General features: G+C 34.9%; 1 non-coding gene across 1 annotated transcript; it reads right to left on the bottom strand.

The window, feature by feature from the left end:
• Positions 1-8,568: 8,568 nt before the first annotated feature.
• TRNAT-GGU lies at positions 8,569-8,640 on the bottom strand. The gene has a single exon. It is a non-coding gene; the product is annotated as a tRNA-Thr (tRNA).
• Positions 8,641-10,725: the final 2,085 nt, after the last annotated feature.

Below are 10,725 nucleotides of genomic sequence, written 5' to 3'. Positions count from 1 at the left end.
TATTATGTATGCTTTCGCTTGATTATATTCCAAGGTCATATAATGATTAATTGATGAAATATGGGCTCTAATTGTGAATTGTATATATCTCAGGGTAAGAAGCTTATATTATGCTAGAAAATGCGATTTGGAACCATTTTGGAGCAACAAAGATCCCTCGGAGTTTTGTATAGTTGAAGACAAGGCAAAATATCAAGGCCACAGCACAACTGGGCTAGCGCGCCCAAATGCGCTGCAGCGCTAATAAATGCTTGGCCAAGACAGAACCTCAGCAAACTAGCGCGGCCAAATGCGCGGTCAAATGCGCTGCAGCGCTAGTCCAAAATCCGGCGATGGTTCATTAGGGGCAAAAGTGGAAATCTGGAGAAAAAAAATTCACTTAACCTATATAAGGTCAAGCTCGCCCAAGGAAGTTTTTGTCAAGGTTTTCATAGGCTAAAGCAAGACAGAGAGAGGCAAGAGGCAAGGAGGAAATTGGATCATCAAGTTTTTCTTTTCTTCTCTTCGTTTTTGTTAATTATGATGAAATTGAATATACTTGTGATGAACAATAGTATGAGTGGCTAAATGAGTGTCTAAAACCCATTGTTCTAGGGTCATGGGTGAAACATGAATGTTGTTGTTTGAGGTTTAATTTGACAAAGTTGGTTCATCATATTGGGTTGTTTATTTAATTTTGTTATTAATTGTTTTGCTGAGTAGCTAACAGTGAAACACTATCTATGAATCTAGAATTGAACTCGAAAGTGGGAATTCTAGGTTGCATATAGGATTAAATAGAGCAGGTTCTTGAACCCGGGCCTCGGGGAACGGATTTGCAATTGGGATAGACATATACCCACTTGCCTTGCTTGGTTAAAATACAGGAATTGTAAATGCGTTCTTGTTAATCTTAATTCCATAGAAATATAGGCATTGAGTTAACTTGAGCAGGCGAGTAAGAACTCGACAGATTCTTACGAGTAATATAAACCTTGTCAATCAATAACCCAGATAAATCGATTAGTCATCTTAAGCTAAGGACACAACAAGATTGTTAACTAGCCCGTGACCCTGGAATATCCTCTCCTACTGTGTGTTATTCGAAACTGCTATTCGTTTGGTTAATTGCTTTAGTTAGATTATTTCTTGATAATTTAGGTAGTGAAATAAATATATCTTTATTTTGTGACACATCTCTTGAATAAGTAAAGTAATTGGGTTTGAATCAGTCAATAGTTGATCACAAGTCTTCGAGGGAACGATACTCTACTCACTACTCTATTACTTGACGATCACGTGCACTTGCGTGGGTATTTTTGGTCGCAACAGGGGGATCTCCCGAGAATCGAACCCGTAGTCCCAAGTAAACAAACAAGGGGGAGCTACCGGAATCCCACATCCGTAGTCCCAATGTAAATGTGCAATCACAGCCAGAAAACAAACCAAGGAATAAGGTACGAAAGACGAACACGGATAGAACTAGCCTAGCATGCTTCACGTAGTGCAGTCAAAATAATTTAAGCAAGTAGGCAGTCAAATCAGCTAAACATGCTTTTCCTAATCTAGCATAAGTCATATCTCCAAGTAGAACAAAGCAAATAAGGATAAGAACTAAGTTTCCATAGCTTAAGTAAAAAAAAAACGGGATTTCATCAATCGGCTCAAGTACGCGCTCGTCACCTCACGCACAAGGCACTCAAATATCAAGTAAAATCCTAAGGGGAAAGGTCCCCCACACAAGGTTAGACAAGCCACTTACCTCGAACCGGCTCAATATCACTAGAAACCGCGCCTTTGCCACGAGTATCTGACTCCAAATGGCCCAAATCTATTCAATTCAATTACGCATCGTAAATAATATTGCAAACAACTGATTCCACTATTAAATTTAAAGCTAGGGTGCGAAAATAGGTAAAATGACCAAAATGCCCCTCCAGCCAACGTCTCGAAATCGAATAATTTTCACATTTTCAGAACCCTCGTACTCCCACGAGTCTAACCATATAAAAATCTCCCAAATCGGAGGTCAAATACCCCCTCAAAACCAAATAGTTTGGTCTATGAACTTTTACAAATTTTCATTCAAAAATCCGAGATTTGAAGATGAATTCGTGATTAGATTAGTGGGTAATAAGCATAAGAGAGTAGAAAATCGTTACCCAATCGTTGCTCTTGAAAAACCTTCGAAATTTCTCACAAATCCGAGCTCTCTAGCTTGAGTTTTGTTAAAAATGGCTAAACCCTCGTTTTGAAATGTTTATATCTGCCCAGGGATTTTGTTCTACGCGATCGCAGGAGTAGGCATGCGATCGCATAGAGAAAAAAATGGGAAGCCCAGAAAATGGTCTATGCAAACGCATAAGGAGTAATGCGATCGCAGAAGAGTAAAATTGGAAGGTCCAGAAATTGTTCAATGCAAACGCAGCCAAGGTATTGCGATCGCAGAAGAGGTGAAAGCTGAACTGTGCGATCGCGGACAGCTTATGCGATCGCATAGAAGGGTTTGGTCCCCCTCCAGAATTGCACTACGCGATCGCATGGTTATTGATGCGATCGCAATGAAGAAAGGTTCTGCAACAACTGAAGGGATTTTCTGCAACATTTTCCAACTCCAAAGTGCTCCGTTGAGCACCCGAAACACACCCGAGGCCCCCGGGACCTCAACCAAACCTACGGACATATCCCATAACTTCATTCAAACTTGTACCAATCCTTAAACCACCTAAAACAATGCCGGAAACATGAATTAATCAAGGATTCAAGCCTAAGAACTTCAAATTCCAACAAAACACGTTTTCGATAAAAAACCTAACCAAACCTCGTCCGATTGACCTGAAATTTTGCACGCACGTCCCAAATGACATGACGGTGCTACAGAAACTTTCGGAATTCCATTCCGACCCTCAGATCAAAATTTCACTATCGGACCGGAAACTTCAAAAATTCAAACTTCGGCATTTCAAGCCTAAATGAGCTACGAGCTTCCAAAATACGTTCCGAACACGCTCCCAACCTCGAAATCACCTAATGGAGTTAACGGAACCATCGGATTTCCATTCCGAGGTCGTCTTCACACTGTTCCGATTACGGACCATTTTTCAACACTTAAGCTCTCATTTTGGGACTAAGTGTCCCAAAACACTCCGTATCCTAACACCGAACGTCCCGGCCAACCAAAATAGCAGAAATAAACTTAGGGGAAGCAGTAAATGGGGGATCGGGGCGTAAATTCCAAAAACGACCGGCCGGGTCATTACAGTAAAATCACAGAATCACAGAAACATATAGATTAACTGAACACGTTATCAAAACAAAACTCAGAAACCAAGATTAGAACTAAGGAATTAGGTTTTCAACATAGGCAAGTTGAAGAGTAGTAAAATCATAGAATCAGTCAAAATATGCAAGAGATAGAAGTCTAAACATAAAGAATCGATGTAAACAAAGTTTTAGAAGAAGTTCCGAAAACCCTAATTTGAGAAGAACGTGAAAACACTTTGAAATCTATGACTCTTGTAAAGAGTTACAAGGATAGTGTAAAACATCAAAGAAACAGACTCAAATCGTTTAAAAATCATACATATCTAGGATATGTAAGCAAAAATTAGGGTTTTCAGAAGAAACCCAAGAAGATATGAAAGAACCTATCTAAAATCTCAAGGATCGTAACAAGTACAACATGATTTTGCTTGAAATCATACTGAAGTAGCCAAGAACAGACCAGATGGCAAACCCTAGATGCAAGTCGACGTGGCCCAGGGCCCTTGAAGGCCTCAGAGAAGGTGAGGCAGTGGCAATAGAGGAGCCATTGGAGGCTTAGGAGTTGAAGGGAGATCAACGGAGAAGACCGGAGTAGGAAGGTCGGCAGTTGAGAGGAGCTAGGGTTAGATTGAGTGGTCAAGAGATGAGAGAATACAGAGGCGGCGGAATTTGGAAAATGAGATAGGGTTAGGGGGTCATTGGAATTGAAAAAGAAAGGGATTAATACGGGCCGTTGATCTGAGAGATCAACGACCGGGATTTAATTCGTGCTGGGTCGGGTAGGCGGGTTCAGGGTTTGGGCCGAGTAGTTTAATATGAAATTGGGCTGGGGTTGGGTTTAATTTGGGCTGAAATTGAAATTTAAATCTTGCTATCTTTTAAATAGCCAATTTTCCACATATAGTAAATAATAAATAATTTTTGGAAAATAATTTTACGTACCAAAATAATTTAAAATAGATATTTAACATTTTAAAAATATAGGAGACCAATTTTACACATATAAATATAATTATACTCTAATAAGGATAATATTGCAATTATATGCAATTTAGCTTTAAAAATACAAAATGCAATTATAAAAAATGCACAAAAAATATTTTAACCATATTTTGGCATAAATATATAAATTAAATGACTAAATCACCCCACCAATAATTTGAGGGCCATTATTGGGGGTTTTTATGAGTAAAAGAAGAGGAAATAAATCAATTTAAATCCTTAAAATTATGGAAAAAATCATAAAACCTTGTGCATGCTTTTATATATATATATATATATATATATATATATATATATATATATATATATANATATATATATAAATCAATTTATATATATGCTATTTTGAAGGTATTTATGCATATATAGAAAAATATAGGAAAAAATTAGGTATCAACAGTTATTAAGCACCATCAGTTGTTGATATATGCTGATAAGTTTTAATAGTTTGGGCAGCTACATATGAAATAAAGTAATTTTATTTATCATTGTTATTCTGAATTTCTTAAAATATATTTACGATTTTTTAAAAATCCCTGAATTTCTTTTATAGGTAGTAACCACTCTGTCCAACGTATGCAAAAGATAGTAATGTACCTTCGTATGGAATGTACAACAGGAGCCGCGCTTGGAGAGCAACCAATATTATTCTCTTATGAGAGTTTGTTATTGCATTCTGAGGCCATATTATTCAAGATGACATGCTACTAGTCATGGAGGAGCTTGAAGATATTTTATTTTTTCTACTTCTTTATTTTTATTTTTTTTGGGCCTTTCATGTGTATGGACAATTTCTATATGTTCTGAATTTTAATAAAAAGTTCGTTGATCTTTTTGTTTGATAAGAGATTTAATGGTGTCACTTCTTACATTAATGAGTTGCTCTAATACACTTGTGTAGTATTATTAAAAATATTGTCACTGCTTAATTATTTTTAAAAAATTAAAATCTGATGAAAAAATAGGTTTTAGGGGCGACCAAACCTTGCTAAAAAATAATTACTATTTGTGGCGATCAATATTTCTGCTAAACCTCATGTATTGTGGCGACAATAGCTGCAACTAAAGGTAGTCGCGAACTACCTCAAACCTATTTTGTGATTGGGTAGTTACTACACTTGTTGTGATGACTTTCAGCAGTCGTCACAAAATATTTAGTAACGGTATTATATGAGCGACCAGAAAGTCGCCGCTACAAGCGTATAGTAGGAACGTTTCATGCGTTAGTAGCGATTTTTGTCGCCACTAAAAGTCCGATTCCTTGTAGTGAACATGACTTAATAAAATAAATGTCTTATGCATCAAGTTTTACATAATAATTCGAGAAGTAATTTTCGCTAAAATCATCATCTGCACCAAAAGCTACAACAAGAAAATGCTGTGCAACGCCAATAAAATAAGCATTATTGGCAAGTTGAGATGTTATTGTAGTAGTATCCTTCTTATCTTTTTCCTGTGTTCCACTCGAGCATTGGTATTTATTGAGGGATAGTTTGTTATAATGTTGGAAAGTATGTGGGACTTGTCCCACATCGGTGGTGAATAGGGGTGGGTATTAATTCGGTACTTATTTCGGTTCGGTATTTCGGTATATTCAGTTTATTAATTGCGTATACAAAATGCCGTACCAAAGTAATTCGGTATGGTTCGATATTTTTTATTTTTGTACGGTATAGTTTCGGTACGGTTTCCGTTTGATACAAACAGAATTGTATCTTAAAGGAAATCATTTACAAACGTGAATAGATGATATAAATGGAGAGTGGATAGTGGACACTGGACACGATGTGCTAAGCTAGCAGGTTGTATGAATCATTTCATCATAGAAAAAATAATATTTTAATATCTCAAAAAGAAATATTCAAATTAATGTCTCTGTTCTTTCCTTGATATAATATTAATTGTTCTTTATTATACAAATTACTCTTATTATTTGTAACAGATTGTTCAATACAATTTTGAAATATTAAAACAGATTTTGAATACCTATATGTATATATGAGATTTGAATGTTTGACATTTTGTAGCCTTAAATGGTTTTACGTTTTGTAATTAAAGCCTTAATGGCTTTTTGGACGTTATTCTGTCAATAGTAAACTGACTATTTAGTCTTTGTATTGATGTTTCAAAACATTTTAATTCTCAAATGAAAAGGTCTGTTTCTTTGTAACAGTCATTTTGCTTTGAAAAGCCATTATGGCTTGCACGTTTCCAATCAGAGAGTCCATTTGGTTTGGACTATATATATTTCTGTTTTCATCTTAAAAACTTTTCTTTCCTTTTTTTTTTTTGGTGCTGGGTTTTCTTCTCATAAATCTTTGTTATTTCTGCTCCTAGTTATACTAGAAGAGCTTGTTGAATCCTGGGGGATACGCCTAATATTATTTATTTCAGTGTGGGCGAAATATCCTTAAGGACAGTGTCTTTAACACGCCTCAAGCTAAAAAATTTATTCTCCATAATCACCAATTTTTTCCAACAATCTTAAGGATATTTACACGTTGTTATTATGGAGAATAACGCTGCTATTATTGTTGTTAATGCTACTACACCCGTTGCGTCTACATTTCTGTTGTTGTTTCATCGCTAATTACATGTGCCAAATCTTTTCCCGATGTTTCGAAAATTGTGGTTTTTGGTGGAGATAATATTAACCGCAAACACGTTGTTGTTGACAAAGGAAAAGAAATTGCTACTAGAAGCAGCCTTGTGGAGGACAACAACCATCAGAGAAAATCAAGTAACATGTATGATAAAAGAAATGATTATAAGCCCAAAACCAACAATCAAACTTTCAAGGAAAAATGCAATTGCTTTGTATGTGGCAAACCTGGCCACTATGTTGCTCAATGCCGAAAAAGGGTTGGGAATGACAATCCCACTAAGGCTAAAGTAAATTTGACTGAAGTCAAAGTGGATGATATAATTGTTGCGGTTGTTTCGCAAGTGAACCTTGTGGCCAATGTGAAATATTGAGTGTTAGATTCTGGTGCCACTAGGCACATATGTGCTAACAAAAAGACTTTGTGTCTTACAACCAAGTTGAGGAAGGAGAAGAAGTTGTCTATCTTGGTGACTCAAGAACTACTCAAGTTCTTGGAAAAGGCAAAGTTCTTCTCAAACTCACATCTGGCAAAACTTTGGCATTGAATGACGTGTTGCATGTTTCTAGTATCTGAGCCAATTTGGTCTCTGTGGGATTATTAGGAAAAGTGGGGGTGAAAGTTTCTTTTGAATCCGATAAGGTCGTGTTGATCAAGAATAAAAATTTTGTTGGCAAGGGTTATTATAGCCATGACTTATTTGTACTCAATGTTATGAATGAAAATGCTAGTTCTTCTGCTTACTTGATTGATTCTTTTAATTTATGGCATGCTAGATTAGGACATGTTAGTTTATCTTATATTAAGAAAATGCATTCTGAAGGTCTTATTTAAAATATTAATTTTTCGAATATTGATAAGTGTGAAATTTGTGCAGAAGCTAAACAAACTAAGAAATCATGTGCTTCAGTATTTAGAGAATCCGAATTATTAAGTTTAATCCATACTGATTTAGGAGACTTGACAAACTATGACTAGAGGAGGAAAAAAATATTATGTTACTTTTATAGACGATTTTTCTAGATATACAAAAGTTTATTTGCTGAGAAATAAAGATGAAGCTTTTGATAAGTTTTTAATTTATAAATATGAAGTAGAAAATTAATTGTATAAGAAAATAAAAAGAGTTAGATTCGATAGAGATGGCAAATTTATTTTGTTGAATGATTATTGCGAGAAAGAAGGCATAAATCACGAGATAATACCGCCATATTCTCCACAATCAAATGGTGTAGCGGAAAGAAAAAATAGGACCTTAAAGGAAATGATGAATAGCATGCTTGTTAGTTCTGGTGCTCCGGATAATCTTTGGGGTGAAGCCATTTTATCTGCTTGTCATTTACAAAATAGAATTTCTTATAAGGAAACGGGTAAAACTCCTTATAAGTTGTGGAAAGGCTATCCCTCTAATTTGAAATATTTGAAAGTGTGGGGGTGCCTTGCTAAAGTTATGTTACCCGATCCTAACAAAAGAAAAATAGGATCTAAAACATCTTATTGTATGTTTATTGGGTATGCTGAAAGCAGTACAACATATAAATTTTTAGTAGTCAAAAGTGATGTACTTGAAAACAATACTATTGTTGAAACAAAAAATGCTGAATTGTTTGAAAATGTTTTTTCTTTAAAATTTGAGAAAATTTCTGATGCTCATATTATGCCAAGTGATAATATTTCACATGTTCCAATTACTCAAAATTACTAGATTGGACTTTTACAAAGCCCCTTATCGGATTTGAACCGATGACTTACGCCTTACCATGGCGTTACTCTACCACTGAGTTAAAAGGGCCATTTTGATTTAATTCCGGAATTATTCACTATGTGGATAAAATATCTATATGTACAATATTATAAACATAAGTATATATGCATAAGTACATGCAGTAGATACATAGTGTCTAGTGGCTCATTGTTGAATAATAAAATGGATTTACCTAGGAAGTCTAGGAGAAAATGCAATGAATTGTTTCAAGACCGACTCAAATTGCTTTTTTTCTTTTATTGAATTGATCCCATCAGAACAAAATTCACTTGATTGATACATGTACATACACCTAGCAATTTAACATAAAATTCAAGATATTTCATCGAATCATGGAATGAAAAGATTCTACTTGTCTCCTGAACTAAATTCTTGGAGAAAAAAAAATTTTCTTTTTGATCCTGCTTACTAGATTTCTCGTTTGTTAATTTTCTGTCTTGGTGGGAAGGAGACAAGGATATCTCGTCTTAACAATGAATCAAATGAAAGTGAAAGAAATCAAATTTCACACCTTTTTCCTTTTCTGACGGACCAATCATTCCCTGCAAAAATCCTACTCTTCCTTATTATTTGAAAGTGAGGATTTAAGAAGAAGCAAAAGACCAAGGAAAGAAAAATTTTTGGTAATGATTTTTATACTTATCTTGTGGATAATGATCCTTTAACATATTCTGAAGCTATTTCTTCGTATGACGCCTCATTTTGGAAAGAAGCTATTGATGTAGAATTAAATTTTATTTTACAAAATAAAACTTGGATTTTAGTTTATTTACCTCCGGGAGCTAAACCCATTGGTTGTAAATGGATTTTTAAGAAGAAACTCAATCCGGATGGTTCCATTGATAAATACAAAGCTAGACTTGTTGCAAAAGGTTTTACTCAAAAGCAAAATATTGATTATTTTGACACTTATGCTCATTTAACTAGAATTTCCTCGATTCGTATTTTACTTGCCTTGGCTTCTATTTATAAACTTTTTATTCACCAAATGGATGTTAAAACTGCATTTTTAAATGGTGATTTGGAAAAGGAAATTTACATGGAGCAACCTGAGGGTTGTATAGAGTCTGGCCAAGAAAATAAAGTATGTAAATTGCTAAAATCTTTATATGGTCTAAAGCAAACACCTAAACAGTGGCATGAAAAATTTGATCAAGTATGATTAATGATGGTTTTTCATCAATTGAAGTAGATAAATGTGTTTATACAAAATGTGTAGATGGTACATGTGTTATTATTTGCCTTTATGTGGATGACATGCTAATTTTTAGTTCTAGCCTTGATTTGGTACATAAAACTAATTTTTTCTTTGTCTTCTAATTTTGAAATGAAAGACATGGGAGAAGCTAGTATTATTTTAGGCATGAAAATTATAAGAGATGGCAATAGTTTGATGTTGACTCAAGAACATTATGTTGAACGAATTCTTAAAAAATTTGATAATTTTGATGTGGTACCTGTAAGCACTCCTTATGATGCTAGTAGTCAATTAAAAAAGAATAAGGGAGATGCTGTAGATCAAAATAAATATGCTCAAGTTATTGGTAGTCTAATGCATTTGATGAATTTTACTAGATCTGACATTGCATATGCTGTGTGTAGATTGAGTAGATATACTCAAAACCCAAGTCATGATCATTGAAATGCATTAGTAAGAGTAATGAAATATTTGAGAGGTACCATGAACTATGGTATTAAATATAGTGGATTTCCCACTGTACTAGAAGGATACAGTGATGCTAACTGGATCTCTGATTCAGATGAGACAAAATCCACTAGTGGTTATGTGTTCACCCTCGGTGGGGGTGTTGTGGCATGGAAATCAACTAAACAAACAATATAGCTAGATCTACCATGGAATCTGAGTTTGTGGTATTGGAATTGGCTGGCAATGAGGCCGCGTGGTTAAAGAACCTTTTGGCAAGTATTCCACTAGGAATTAAACCGACACCTTATGTGTCGATGCATTGTGATTGCCAAGTTGCAATAGCCATTGCTAAAAATAAATCCTTTAATGGGAAGAGTAGACATATCCGATTGAGACATAATGTGATAAAGCAGCTGCTGAGAGATGAAATTATTTCCATAGATTATGTGAAGTCTGAAGTGAAT

The sequence above is a fragment of the Nicotiana attenuata genome, unplaced genomic scaffold, assembly GCF_001879085.1.
Source record: "Nicotiana attenuata strain UT unplaced genomic scaffold, NIATTr2, whole genome shotgun sequence".
In the NCBI taxonomy this organism is placed as follows: Eukaryota; Viridiplantae; Streptophyta; class Magnoliopsida; order Solanales; family Solanaceae; genus Nicotiana; species Nicotiana attenuata.
Note: the sequence above shows the minus strand (reverse complement) of the source record. Positions and strands in the feature narration are given on the sequence as shown.